The sequence below is a fragment of the Myodes glareolus genome, chromosome 5, assembly GCF_982192425.1.
Source record: "Myodes glareolus chromosome 5, mMyoGla1.1, whole genome shotgun sequence".
In the NCBI taxonomy this organism is placed as follows: Eukaryota; Metazoa; Chordata; class Mammalia; order Rodentia; family Cricetidae; genus Myodes; species Myodes glareolus.
In genome coordinates this window covers 6086194-6102136 of record NC_142030.1, presented here as the reverse complement: position 1 = coordinate 6102136, position 15943 = coordinate 6086194, and the positions used below count along the sequence as shown (strand labels likewise).

The window sequence follows — 15943 nt, the reverse complement described above, 5'->3', positions numbered from 1 at the left end:
TAGTATCTTGCCTTTTAGATCAGGGACACAGTATCATGTTTATGTAATATGCAGATAAACATGAGAGGCACACATGGAGAGGTCAATTACTTTTTCCTGGTGACTTACTAAAACCTGGAGGTGACTGGAGTAGAGAAGTGGATTGATGGGAGCTACAGACAAAGCAGGCTGTGCTGTGGGAACATTGGATCAGGTGGACTAAAGGGGTCATGGGGTCCACGGATCTGAGTGATGGTGTGGAGGGAGACACAGTGTGAGATAAGAAATTAGATGTGCTGTGGCCATGGCGTCAGGAAAATCTCTGACACCTGAGCCAAGAGGGCAAGGAAGAACAAAATATAACAAGTGGAAAAATGTCTTTTGCCATGAGCTAATGGATGGATGTTGGGTGATGCTTCCCAAAAATTGGAACATCACTGGATGCTATGCAGACAGGACATTGGGGTCTCATGTGAGAGATGATCAAGCGGAGATAATAAATGACAGTTTCATTTACACTGTGTTCCCCTGGTGCGGGAGAATTGTCTGTATTCTGTCAATCATGTTTTAAATAAAACGCTGATTGGCCAGGCAGGAGGTATAGGCGGGAAAGCCAGACAGGAAGTGGAAATGATGCAAGGAGAGCAGAAGAATTATAGGGAGGAGGAAGTTGATTCCTCCCACTCCTGCCCAGACCACCGAAGCAGCAGGATGTGAGCTGCCCCACTGAAAAAGGTACTGAGCCATATCGCTAACATAGATCAGAAAAATAGGTTAATCAAGATGTGAGAGTTAGCCAATAAGTAGCCTGACCTAATGGGCCAATCAACATTATAACTTATAAAGATCTCATGTGTGATTTTTCTCTAGGACTAAACAGCTGGGGGGCCAGGCAGGACAAAAACACAAACAAGCAGGCTCCCTCATGTTACATTCCCCCCAGTGAAGATGGTTGCAGGAGTGCACAGCCCCCCCAAGATCTCCCTCAGCACCCTCACATTGTGACCTTTGCTGAAGGTCAGCACTCACTTGGATGTTGACATCCTAGACTGAATCCCTCACCATGGCCTAATTCTGTCTCATTACATGACACTATGAACTGAGTTACACTAGGTTACTGTCTTAGTCACCTGGTCCCTCTGATACCATTCCTTCATCCTAGCATCCTATAAAATTTCCCTTCCTTCAAGTATTATTGATGTATTTAACTCTACTGGAGTGTGTATCTCAACTCCTGGAAGAGTCTGTCAGGCTCCTACCTGGGCTCTCATCACTGTGGGCAGACCCAACATGCTATCTTCTAACCACTGGCATTGATCTCAATGCCCGAAATAGAGAGGTTAAAAACCCAAATCATTATCAAACAAACAAATTAGTCCTTAAACTATTCACCGTGATTGGTTGTACAATGTCCATTATCAACTTGAGTCAGTGAGGAGTCACCTGGGAGACTCAGCTTTGGCTGTGTATGTGAGGGAGTTTCTGTAATCGATGAACTGAGGGGAGAAAACCAACACTGAATGCGAGCGGCACCAGCCCAGGAGTAAAAAGTGGGAAAGGGAAACCAGTGGCATGCCCAAGAACACATACCCCCTGCTCACTCCTCATCCACCGAGTTATGAGCAAGCAGCCTCTCAGTGCCACAGAGAGGGGTCTGTCACGATGCCCACCCTTCCTTCCCTTCTCTTTCTTTCTTTCTTTCTTTCTTTCTTTCTTTCTTTCTTTCTTTCTTTCTTTCTTTCTTTCTGCCTTCCTTCTCCCTTCCCCTCCCTCCCTCCCTTTCTTCCTGCCTTCCTTCTTCCTTTCCCTCCCTCCCTTTCTCTCTTTTCTCTCCTTCCCTTTTTCTCCCTCCCTCCCTCCCTCCCTCCCTCCCTCCCTCCCTCCCTCCTTCCCTTTCCTTCCCTTCAGGATGGACTCCATCCCTGAACCACAGGCAAGAACAGATCCTTTTCCCCTAAATTGTTTCTGTCAGGTATTTTTATTACAGCAGCAAAAGGCCCTAATACATCTACTAATGTTTGAACACAGTAGAGGCAGTATAGGGATATTTTACACCTGAAAACCAGTATGTGGAGCCTGTATTCATGCTGGAGACTCTATCCCAGGCAAAGTAGATATGGATTCTTTTTCTCTATAGAAGGCACAGGAAAAGTTGTTTCTGCTTTCCTGGCTAAACTAATCTCTGATAAAGTACATTACCAGAATAGTGCAGATGTCAGCTGCGGCTGGGGTGCTTGTGTGAAATACAGGACAGGATGTGCAGGAGAGGGAGCTGGAAGAGGCTGCCCCTTTCCACTGCCTCCTGATGCTCCTTGCAGAGGCTTACACATCCATTTCCAAATCGATGCTCTACTGGTTCTGAAATATTTTTACCATGTTCTAACTGCACAGTGGCGTGCTGAAGAAAATATTCATGAGACCCAGGAGGAAGTATTTTTCCAACTTCTTTTTCAAAGGAGAAACCGCTTCCAGAAATTTCTCTTCAAAGTAAATTCTGCAGGGACTGAGGATGGCTCAGAGGTTGAGAGCACTGGCTGCTCTTTCAGAGTTCTGTTCCCGGCACCCACGGGGGGGGGGGGGGGGGTCTCACAATCATCCATTTCCAGAGGATGTGATGCCCTCTTGTGGCCTCTGGAGGCCCAGCTACACAAGCAGGAAAAAGTACCCAAATATAGTAAATGAGTAAATATGTATGCTTGCTATTATTACATATACATTAAATTTACTTTCAATAAACAATTTTGATAATAGTGTTTAGAAATTTTTTATACATAGATGATTTGTGTTTGTGCCTTGTTCATTATTCACAACTAATTGGGAATATTAAGTTAATATAGCTCATGTTTATTATATAGAGCAAGATATAATTTATGCACTATATGATACAAAACAGTAATAAATATAATGCTATGTTAATAACATAAGTATTATTAGACATGCTATGCATAATTTATATTATTATATATGGTGGTTTTATATTCAATAATCTATATTGTACTGTATAACATGTTGATATGTAATATAAATCTATCTTGTGTGTTGTGGTTATGTTATGAAGCACTGGTATAGAGAAGCCCCTCTGTCACGATCTCGAGTTGGGACAGTGATGATTCATACTTTTGTCTCCTTAAGAGCAAGTAGAATGCTTTCAGAGACAATCAGGAATACAAATGAGTAGTCACAGTGGCTGTGCACTTTCTAAACCCAGCAGTGTCTCCCACCCTATTTTAATGAGGGAAGGCAGCAGAGAGGGTCTAATGAGGCAGAGTGTTCCTGTACACCATGCAAGCGTTCCCAGCTGCCATTCACAAACCAAATATAGCACTGAGAAATTAGTCCTCAGAAATACTGCCTGCTGCCGGGACCGCTCTGTCTGACAAGCACGGGGCTGTAGTCTTCTTACTGTGTTGCAGACACAGGAAGAAAAGGGAGAGAATAACAGAACAGGTGATGGGGGCAGGGATGTGGAAAGGGCTAGCTTCTCCCCATAGAAGAGCGGCATTGCACCCGAGCTAAGTGTCCAAGCGATGCCACGGCTCTGGCTGCACCCCTGCTGGCTTGCGTGTTGAGAACTTCGGGGAAAACAGTGACTCTGAATATGGCTCTCGGTATCTGGAAGACAGCCTGGCTGGAACCATGGGCCAGACCTTGCCTTTGGTGATCAGAGCTGCCTGCAGTAGCCACCCATACCGTATGAGAAGAGACTCTGTCAAGACAGAAAGGAACCTGGAGTCCCCAATCCTTCCGTCAGTCTTAGCAGACAGGCTGGCTTCCACATTTGGTCCTTACAACATCACTCTATATCTCAGACAACACCATCTGATCTATTTTTGTGCCCATATAGCACAGAGCTGAGCAGCACAGAGTCTCTGTTATATCTCACTATGGTTATTTTAAGAAGCCTGTATTACAGATAGAACTTCAGGAGCAAGGAATATTCTGGAAGGTTAATAAAAGCAAGAGGGAGCAATGTCATATCCCCCTCTTCTCCAGGACTTTATTGTAACATGAGAGCCTGCTCTGTTGGGGTTTCTGTTCTCCCACCAGGTCCCACAGCTGTTTAGTTCCAAAGAAAATCACATAGAGATCTCCATAAGTTATAAAACTGATTGGCTCATTCTCAGGCTTCTTATTAATTAACTTATATCAACCCATTATTCTTATTTATGTTAGCCACATGGCTCAGTACCTTTTTCATCAGGGCAGGTCACATCCTGCTTCTTCGGTGATCTGTGCAGGACTGCTGAGGAATGGGCTTCCTCCTCCCCAAAATTCTCCTGTTCTCATGGCCCCACCTCTACTTCCTGTCTGGTTGACCCACCTATACTTCCTGCCTGGCCAATCAGCATTTATTTAAAACATGATTGACAGAATACAGACAATTCTTCCACACCACTTTATGGATACTGTCTCTTTAGAACTGTATAGACACCATTACTATTCATCTTAGATTGATGAAAATAAACCGAGATTCATTCTCTCACACAATAAACCACTGCTTTAGAGGGGGTTAATTTGATGGGCATTTTGCCTTGGTCTGATTCTGACGTGTTCAAGGCTTGAAATAAAGCTCAGGGAGGCTTGAGTTTTCCCCAAGTTCCCCCTTTACTAAACCCTTTATCTTTTCAGTCTGATGAGCCTGAAACTTTCACTTGTAAATTGCATAACAGAAAACAAAAACTTCCAGGGAAATAAAAGATAAGCAGGAACTGGGGATCCTAGATTCTCTTTACTAAAGTCTAAACACTTCATCAAACTACCAATTTCTCTAGCCGGCCACCCATAGGCATGTGGCTGCTTTGTACTGTAAACATATCCCAGCACTTCAGTACACAAAAGGCTACACTATCGGTGGGTGGTGATAAATGGTGACATGGGGGACATATTGCAACAGAGCAGAGGCAAAAGATATAGACATATAAATCCAAACCCTCTCCTGCCTCATTTAACCATGTCTAGTCAGAAACAAGCATACTACAGGAAAAGCTGCGTAGCACAGGACTGTATTTATAAATAATAATCATAACTAAAATATTCCATCTTAGACCCCTGGCACTAAGGTCATCTAAGGTTACATCTCACCTGCATTTGAATGGCTAAAATCAAGAAGACAAATAACAATATGCTGGCTGCCTGGGATGCGAGGAAAGAGAATCCTTATGTGAAGAAGTGAGGTGTGTAAGCCGGTAGGGCCCCCATGGACATCAGTGTGGAAGTTTCTCTAAACACTAAAAGCAGAACTACCTATGACCCACTCTTGATCACATACCATATGGATGCTATAATACTCCTACAGGAATATGTCCCTATCCATATTCACTGCAGGTCTATTTATAATAGCTAGGAGTGCATCTGCCCAGATGCCCATCAGCTGATGAGTGAATAATGAAATTGTGGTACATGTATACAATGGGATTTCATTTAGGTACAAAGAGAGATGAAATTATGAATTTTCAAATAAATGGGTGAACCTGGAAAGTACCGAGTGATGCAACCCAGACTCCAAAAAACAAACATCACATGTTCTCGCTTCCTAATTGGACCTCGGTGTAGAAATTTTAGACTTCTGTGTTTACCTGGGAATGCCTGCAGAGTCCACAAAGTGTGTGTAGCCTACACACGACCCCATTGCTAAAAACATCACACACTTTAATTACAGGACATAGAATCAAGCTGGTGCTTAGCTGAAGCTTTCTTTCTGCTGGTAGTTTCTATAATGCCAGGATGTCATATGCAGGCTGTTGGGGGATGAAAGTCATTAACTGTCTTACTCAGCTGTGAGACCCGCAGGTTACCATCTGCCAGGCAAAGGGAGCTCACTGGTGCAATAGCGAGATGACTGTTAGGGTGGTAACGACCCACTGTCTGGTCGGACTTGAGGAGTCAGGAGGAGTTCATACCTGGTACTGTAGAGTTGGTCAAAGGTCCATGGGTGGGGAGGTCACAGGCTCTAGAGGAGACCTACTATTGTTGTTCTGCTGTGTTGACACTCTAGCAAACTGCTTTCTAAATATTTATGTTTATAACACAGATTAGAGTTAATCTCAGTCTTGGCCAGAGAAGATCTTGACTTGAAATGAGCAGAGGTTAAGGCATAGATCCCTAACTGGTGAAAGTTCTGGGAGTGACTGTTGCGTGCTCACCCTAAGTGGGACATCTCAGAGACTCCAAGAACATCACAGAAGAAAGGGTGGAAAGACTGTAAGAGTCAAGGATGGGAGGAATGCTGGGCAGTGATGTCTTCCGGACATGGTACCCATCACATGTGCAGTGGACACACTGCAGCAGCAGGTGTCCACAAGGCAACACAAGACTAAGCCTGTCAACATTCCATCACAGAGCAGGGAGGGGCTCCTAAGGCCCTGCCCCTCAGTGAGAAGTCATAGGCAGTTGATGGTTGCTAAAAGGAGAAGCATGGTTCCTCAGTGGTGTAGCTAGAGACAGGTGTCCTTGCTCAAGACAATGAATTCCTCGCTCACACTGAGGTACCCTGTTAAATACAGCACTGCAGGAGCAAAGGAGACGTGAAACCAGGAGGGGATTTCCTGGGAAAAGGTGGAGTTATGGATAACATATTTGTAATGAAATTGTGAAAGGATAAATTTAAAATCAACAGCCTCATGGAGAATGTTCCTCATGTTTAAAGCTGTTGTAGTCATGTGGCATTTCACACGGGGGAGACAGGATGCATTTCAACACAGCAGAATGTCCCTTAATCATTTTATCATGCCTGTGTCTGTGCATGGCTCCACCCACACCCCCTTTCATCTCCAGCACAGTGTCCATGCTGTGACACTCACCAGCTGATCTTACAGATTCCCGCCCTCCTGCAACCTTCACCTTAAAGGCAAATGCTGTGACCAGTCTCTATTTCACTAGGTTCTCTCAGGACCTGTTCAAATGCCACACAGAGCACGAGCCCTCAAGATCCCTCTGATGAATTAACAATCCCGAGACAGTGAGAAGTAAGGTCTTCAGTATATACAGATCATTTAGAAGCAAAGGAGATTCAGATTCCCAGGGACCCGTCCTGAGTGAGCAGTCGGAATGCAAGAAGGCAGGTGCACTCGCGACGCAGCCGCACTTTCCACAAGCCAGCCGCTCCACTTCACCTCGATTCTTATCTCGATGCTTCTATTTTAATAAAAGCCATCTGCAGGCTTTTGTTTGGTTCGGTTTGGCTTTTTTGAGACCAGATCTCACTCCGCAGCCCAGGCTGCCCTGGAATTCACTATGTAGCCTAGGCTAACCCGAACTCGCTCAGAGTAGCCTTCCTGCCTCCATCACTCTCACCAGTGAACCTCAAGGGGATAAGTACTGACAACAGTGTCTAAGCGTGTCTGAGTTGGGAACAAAGGCAAAACACAGATTTGACTGTGGCACACAAACTCAGGATATTCCAAATCGTGGTTGCTGTTTTCACTTTCTTTGAGCTAGAGAGATAACAGCTAGAAGTTTTTAGAACAGTCGTGCTGGGGAGGGGTTCATACCAAATAAGCCCTGCCCTGCCTCAGTATCTGACTTCAGGCAGCAAGGGCTCATTTCTGACTCTCTTTGGACACCCAGAAGTCAGTGAGGACTCTGTCCCCTGGGGTCACACAGAGATTAGGTTGACACAGCCCCCGTCTCCTTGAGGTGACTGTACCAAGAGCAAGTGAGACCTCAGGGGGCCACAGGAATAATTAGTGCAGCCAATTTGCTCAGTTCTGCCTACACTCGCTGGCCAGTTCTATTTCAGTGACTCGCCAACCACAAGGGAAACAGAGGTGACCTTAAAGTGTGTCTGGAAAGGGAAGGCACAAGGAAGCACAGCACTGGTCATGGTACCAATGCCTGCCACTTTCATCAGCGTAAGAACGGGCGACTCTTTCTTTGAGACATGAGACTGTGTACCTGTGGTCATGGTGTGCATACATGCCTGCTAACATATCATTAATGGGAAATTGGTTTATTGAGCTCAAACCAAACGTGACACAGGAAGAGATAAATTTCCTCACTACAGTTAGGACACCACCCACTGACCACTAGACAAACAACCACACTTTGGCAAAAATGATGACCATAGAACTTTAAACCTCAGAGTGACTCCTACTCTTGGCCTCGAACAACCACAAACACTCGTTTGGAAAGAATCCTCTGGTGTCTGGGAAGCAGGACCAGCAAGTGAGGTGCTTACTGTGCAAGCATTATGAGTTGGATCCCAGCACTCACATAAAAAGCCAGGAGGGCTGGTGCCCGACTATAACCCCAGCACTGGAGTGGTAGAGGCAGAGGGATTCATGGGGCTGGCAGGCCAGCCAGTCTAACCAAATCAGTGAGCTCCAGAGTCAATGAGAGATCCTATTCCCCCAGATAAGGGGAGACTGAGGAGACATCAGATGTCAACCCCTGTATACACACACCACACATTTGCACATCACACACACATATACACACACGTGCACACCATATACAACACATGCACACTAACACACATACCACACACCACACATATACACCACACTGTACACACTACATGTAGACACCACACACACACCATACACATAACATATACACACACCTATGACACACACCACACACATACTGCACACACACACACTATACATACCACACACGCATAAAACACACATACCACACACACACACTACACACACCACACACGGACACAACACACATCACACACACACACACACACACACACACCACTTGAGGTTACATGTGTGAACATCAGGGTATGGGTGTGTAGAAAATGTGCTTTATCTCAGCTCTAAGAACGAGAAGCACACTACTTTGGGATTTAATGAGAGAGCTCAGAAACAATTTGGAAAGGTAGTTGATAGTGGCCACCTTTCTGAACACAAAGTCTCAGTGATGGTTTCCAAACAGTTAAACTGGGTAGACAACACTAGGTCATCCGGGAGCACTCATTCTCTATAATATAATCTCTACAGTAAATGAGATTGCTTACACACTGTCTGCAGGCCGAGGCTATTGACTTCCTGTTGTACTGCCTACAAACCAAGAGCAGGAACCTCTCAGGTTTCTATTGTCAGACAGCAGTCTGAAATATGTGAAGCAGAGAAGACACAACTTATCGACAGTGTCTGACATAACATCTCAAAGGAAGAAAAGAATAATCCAGAAAATTTTTACTTAAGGTGGTAATTAGGACACTGTCACTTGATTAGCAAAGGAAAGAATCTATATGGATTCTTCCTCCATTGAGACAGAAAGACCCAGAAAATCTGTGGGTTGAATTCAAGAACGCAAATAAGAAAATAGCTTTCTGAGTAGATTTAAACAACACTTAATGTAAAAACACATGTTAGATTCACAGAGTAGCAAAAACATTTGAAAATTTATATACTCATTTCCCGTAAAATCTTCTGGACTTGTATTTTATGAAGGAATTCTGCCAATATGTATAGGAACAAGGCTTTTTTGTTTCTTTTGTATTTTGTGCTTGCTTATTATTTCAGTCACTTAAACTGTTGGTGTGGAAAGCACAGGGCCATTGAACAAAACAATGGATTGGAGTTGTGCACAGAATAGCTACACAGATGCAAACACAGAGCTTTACAAAAGGCTTTACTTGTATTTTACAGTGTGTGTGTATATGTGTGCGTGCATGTGTATACATGTGCATGTGTGTACGTGTATGTGTGCATGTGTGTATGTGTGTGTGTATGTGTGTGTCCACAGAGTCCAGAAGAGGATGTCGAATCTCCAGAATCTAGAGGTACAAGTCATTGTAAGCTGCCTGATGTGAATGCTGGGAGCCAAACCCAGGTCCTCTGCAAGAGAAGCAAGAAATCTTGAGTCAGCTCTCCAGACCATAATAATTTGTGTCATTGTCTTTAGAATCAGGGAAGAAATCAGACAGTCATCTAGGGAAGCATTTGGCCACAACACAACGTACCCACAATACATGCTTCTTCGGTCATAAACAAAGTACTACCACCCCTGTTTCAGAAGGAAATGGAGACTCCAAGTTCTAGATCCTTCCAGTTCTAACTCACAGTTATGTGAGCATCATATCCCATGAGCATTCCAGAAATCATACAGATGATGACAGAACCATTTCTTGTAGACAAAAGGAAAAAAAAATCTACTTAGAAATTATACAGTGTACTGGCGCCTCCAGTTACTATTCCCTTCGGGGTAACTACCAACTCTCCTTAGTCGTATGATTTTTAAACTTTATTTACTTTTTGATGAGTATGTGTGGGGTATGCATGTGTGTAGATATGCAGGTTCGCATGTCTGTGGACACATGTTTGCGGGTGTACCTACACGCAGAAGTTGACAACGGATGACTTCCTTTGTCACTGTCCACTTGACATGACAAGGCTGAGTCTGAACTTGAACTCGCTGACTCCAGCTGCTCTGGCTACCAGCTTGCTCTGGGGATGCCTTGTCTCTCTGCTTCCATGGTGCTGGAGTTACAGAGGGCAGCCATGCCTGCCTGCGCTGACGTGGGTCTAGGGATCCGAACTCGGATTCTCATACTTGTGCACCAGACACTCCATCCATTGAGTTATTTTGCCCGCCCCTGTGTTCTTTTCTGGTGACTCTCCCTCTTGATTCCTTATTCACTCAATAAACAAGCCACAGCGCTGAGACTGAGACAATGAGAAGAAACTGTCCTTGGTGTAAGGGGGCTGGAGTCAAATATCAACCAGCAAAGGTTTAACAAAGTCTAACGCTCAGATGTTGCACTCTGGCACAATGAGAAGCATCTTCATCTCCATGAGATGTGAAAGTCTGGATTTTATTAGCACATCATACCTGCGTCTATTCTATTTTTAAAATAAGACTTTTAATAAGATTAAGAATATACTTGATGCATGTATCTTCATTCATATAACACCTCAGTATGGGGAAAAGAAATATCTTCAATGCCTTATAGTATGCACACTAAATATATACTGGAGAAGTCTTAGGGTAATGTAGAGCAAATCTGGAGTCTAACTTCAGCTGGTCATCTTTAACTTCTTTAGAATCTCAATTACAGAGAATGTTAGAAAGATTTAAAAATTATACTAACCCATATTGTCCTTCCCCTGCAGTATGTTAGAAATTAAAGTAAAAAACTACAATGTCAACCATACAATCTGGAAGTGGAAATGAGACAGGGAAAGAGGGAGGGGGAGGAGTAAAGAAAGGAGAGTGGGGAGAGGGGAAAGCAGGCAGGGGTGGGAAGAAAAACAAAACAGAAAAAGGCCTCTGTTAGGAATTGTGTGTGATAAGCCTAGAGGAGCATCTTAGGAGATGGTCACTGTGTTCTGCAAGCCCCCCAGAATGACGCTTCCACACAGTTCCAGAGGAGTGACACCCGGCTGGCCGCCACCCCTCAGGGACATGAGCCACCCCGTTCATCTGTTCACACTCCTCCACTGTCCTCCGCCGATGTGGTCCACCATTACATCATTCTCGAAACCTCCCTTGTCTCCTTGGCAGAATCTGCCAGCATAGGATCCATTTAGCCACATGAGTCTCCACCTTCAAGGACTGCTTTGCCTCAGGTTTCGGATTTTTTTTAAAAAAAAAAAAAATCTGTGGTTGTCTTGTTGTACAAGCCTTAATGAAGGGATTTATCTATACTCACAACCCTCATTATCATTTATATAGTTATGACCCCCAAACTGTCTTCCCAGCCTCCATTTTCCCCATATATCTAGGTATGCAAACCCATTTTTTTTTACACTTGAATTAATCACTTTGTCAGGGTTCAGCCTCAATGGGTCTGCACATTTCAGGGTAGGGGTGTTTGCATTAGAAACCTTAGGCATAATAGACAGAGATAGAAAAGAAATACAGAGACATAGAATAGTACCGGGAGGGCAACTCAGTGAGTACTGAATCTGCCCACATTTATTTTCCATGCACTTATATACCCCAATCCAAAAAGGGGGGAAGAAGGCAAAAGACTGCTTTAACACGACACAAAGGACAACCAGGACAGTTACAGTTTCAGTGCCTGAGACAGCAAGGCACTATTTCCTGAGTTAAGCATTCTGATGTTTGGGGCAGGATGTGCAGCAAATACACCTTAGACCAAATATCCCTTAGGAGGTCACTCCCTGGGTCAAACCTCCTGTTTTAAAATGAAGAGGCAGGAATAGGCTTGAATTCTCTGACCTTTGGTCAGGGTGGACCTCTATGGGTCATCTTAATGTTCAAAACACCCAGTAACCACACCCTAGGTCAGCATACCTTGTTTGTAGCCACACCTCTTGTCAACAACTTTGAAAGAGTAAAAAAAGCTATGACTCTCTGACCTTTAGTCAAAGTGGAACAGACTCACATCTGTGGGCCCCCACATCACTTGAATGTAAAATTACCTACAAATTAATATATGCCAACATGAAATTATCCTCTCCCTCCTATTTGTTCAGTATTTCTTAATTTCCCAAGTTATTTCCTGTGGTAGAAACCCTACTGAAGTTAGAATCACAGACACCATCTTTTGCTTTCTTTTGTTTTTGTTGTTTTGTTTTGTATTCTCAGCACACAAACCACCAAGCATTTTTGGAATAAATACTTGATCTCTATCACATTGTTACCACAGACTCCCGGACCAGTCCCTCCCAGCTGTACGCTCCTCTGCATCTCCAAACTCTTCCTTCTCATTCTTGTCAAAGCATTTATTCCACTGCTCTAAAATCCTTCAGCGACTCCGAGGCTTTCAGGAGGAAGTCAAAGCTGTTGTAAACGAGACATTAAAGCCTCGGGTGTTAGGAAGCAATTCTCACATAAGAGATGCTGATCTGCTCCTGTTCTGCAAAACTCCCAGGGCTCAACCCAGACCTCTTCTTTAGCTGTCCATTTGCTGGACATGACGTTGATCACTAAGTTCTTTCATTGAACGGGTTTTGCTCTACAGCCCCGAGGAAAGTGCAGAGATCAACGATGCCACTATGTGTCCAAGGAAGTAACATTTCTCCCCTTGTATTCTTAAGTCACTTCATGCCAGTTCACATTCTTTTGGGGGACCTGAGCACTAACGGCCCCAAATGCTAATTATTTTCTTAAATAACAGAAGACCAACTCACCAAAGTTGGGCTCTCAACTCTGCATTAATATTTTCAGAGACTAAAGAAATAGCATTTGCAAAAAACAAACAAACAAAAAAGAAAACGGTGCTTGGACATCCATCCACACGTCCCTCTGTCCCTCTTCTGCGAGACGTGCAGGACTAACAATCTATGTTGGGACACTGCTGCTGCCTACTTCACATGGACTACATGCATGCAGACGTCATGGCTTCCACACTCTGAAGTCAAGAGTAATTGTCTGAGCAATATCTGGGTTAGGGTTCATTCTTTCCTGCTTTGTTCCTAAGCAGGGACAGATTTTGTTTTCTGGCTGTTGTGAGCACACCTTATTTTGTTACACCTGAACTGGGTATCAGTACACACCCTGTTGTGAAATAGCCCTTGTTTCCTAAGTGGAAACATGATCGCCTCACAGAACTGGATATATGGGCTAATAAGGAAAATAATTAGTTCTATTCATATTTACTGTTAAACTTGGCCTACTTTCTATGGGACCTTTAAAATAACAAAAGAGCACACTTTTCTGACACGCATGTCTCCGGGAAAGAATGGTTAAGCTCTTCCTGCCTCCCTTGAGAAACGCAGACCACCGAGAGTTGTGTGTGGTGCTTCTGGATCAACGCCACATTCTTCCGTCCAGTGACTTCCTCCCCAGGCCTTCAGATGGACTCACTAGACCAGTGATGTTCACTTCAACGTACTGAGGGAAAAAGAGGCTTTTCTATACCCCCCCCAAATCTTCTTCATTCTATTAAAATAATTCCATAATGGAAACAACATACGGTTTAACATTCAAAATGATATAAACCCTTCATATAATTATCTATATCTGTTTGTATTTTATCACTATGGCTTAAACATATTTCAAAATAATAATACAATGCTTGGGCTTGTTAAATAAAATCAGTTTATTCTGAGTCATAGTATTATCACTTGAATCCACACTTTGGTTTTCCTGTGATCATACCCTTTGTTGAGCTATTTCAAAGTTTAAATTATCTATTATCTTCTCACTGTGGTAGATAACTAAGCATTATGCCATTTATCAAATATTTGGTTCTTGATGCCTAAATTAGTTACACTGTGCCTTCTTCCCCACCAACCCTTTTTGCTAAATTTGTGACCCTATTCTGCATTTCTCTAAATTGATCACGAATCAGAAAATACACATATTTTCAAATTAAATTCATTTTCCATGAGTTCAACTAGAGCTGCGGCAGTTTGGGGCTCACACTGTCTCTTGCCCCAGCCCCGCTCATGGACACTGTTTCCAGAAAACACGTGGCACTCAGAACACTGGGTAGCAGGCAAAAGGTCTGTGGTAAGGCAAAAAAAAAAAAAATAGCCTCTTCCTTTAGCCTTCTCCATGGTGAGTTAGCATGAAAACACACTCATACTTTTTGTTGAGAGCCAGGGAAGTCCTCCATAAATGGGCTCATGACCTCACGGTCCACATGTAATGAACCCATTCAGTAAAAATGTAAATTGATCTGGAAGGGCAGCATCAGAGCCTGTATTCCAGCCTTCATCAATCCCTATGCAGAGGTGGAAACCTTCACAGTAACTGGAGCTGGAGACAGGTCTTTCAAAGGCAACTAATCAGATGGGTAAAAAAATAAATAAAAGACTGATGCCCAAATCTAGTAACAGCCGTGTTCTTAAACAGAAAAGAAGAGATGCTGACCTGCCTCTCTCTCCATGAGAGGGCCCAGAGAAATGGCCAGGTGAGGATATAGCAAAAAAGAGGCAACTTGCAAGCCAGGGAGCGAAGCCTCACCATGACCCATGTCAGCGAGGATCCATGCAAGCCCAGGAGTGAGGCCTCACCACAGCCCATGCCTGCCAGCACCCTCTTAAGAGTTGATGAGAGTTAATGGCTGGCAGAGCAGGGAGAAGTCCAGCTCTTACTGCATTGGTTCTAACAGCCCCAAACACTGCTACAGTTGCTACGCCATTGCTCTGGAGAAGTGAGCTGCTGCACTGTTAGACCCACTGCAAAAATACCAGAGCAAAGTTCTCAAGCTTGAACACATACCCTACAGAAACTTCACAAACTGTATAAAGACACAACATCTCTCCCCACATTACAACACAGTGGCATCGAGACCTTCTGTCTGCAATCACAGTAGTATTAGTGTATATCTGTATTTAATTTACTGCATATAATGTGTCACGTAGTAATGCTTTCCTAACTGCCAAAGTTCAAGCTTTAAGAGAAGACGGTATGTTCATGTACACACGCATGCCAATATTTCAATGCACTTGAAAGTAAGTTAGGTGAATACCTGAGCTGCTTGCTTTATTACTGTTATCTAAAATGTTTCCTTGTTACAACTTCTTTTTATCCCTGAGAATTTCAAGACTCAGAAAAGAATATAGAAAGTTAGAATAGACACCTCCCTTCCCCTCATTCCCCATTCCACATACCCCAAGCCCACAGCTTAGATCCTTTCTGGTCCAACTGAAAAGAGGACTTTGGCCCAGTTTAGCATATGGTGCATTCTGTCTTGCTGATTTTCTCATAATAAAAAGATTCTTGGCATATGGTGTAACTGAGACACAGACGGGCACACCTAGACTAAATACACAAAATCCCAACCAGGTGATGTGCTGCCTATGGGATGTTACCCATGGGATGCAGTGCTAGGTAAGTAACACTCTTGCTTGCTACCATGAACATGCAAGGTATTGATAAAATCTGCCTGCCTTGACATGTTTCTAAAGAAGTAAGACAGAATTTGTAAAGAGAAATCAAATTCACTATTTCTTATTTTATTCCCTTTCTTTTGGATGGACATTTAAAGAAGGCACGTGCTCTTAACAACCAAAGATGTAACACTGGTGCATCCTGGCCTGTGAACAGCAGATAATGAATTAGATGGACAGGCTAACTGGAGGAAGGCATC

General features: G+C 43.6%; 1 protein-coding gene across 6 annotated transcripts in view; it reads right to left on the bottom strand.

Moving 5' to 3' along the window:
* The window catches only part of Kcnk2 (potassium two pore domain channel subfamily K member 2), a 190296-nt gene that overhangs the window by 19070 nt on the left and 155283 nt on the right, over window positions 1–15943 (bottom strand). The window lies entirely within an intron of this gene.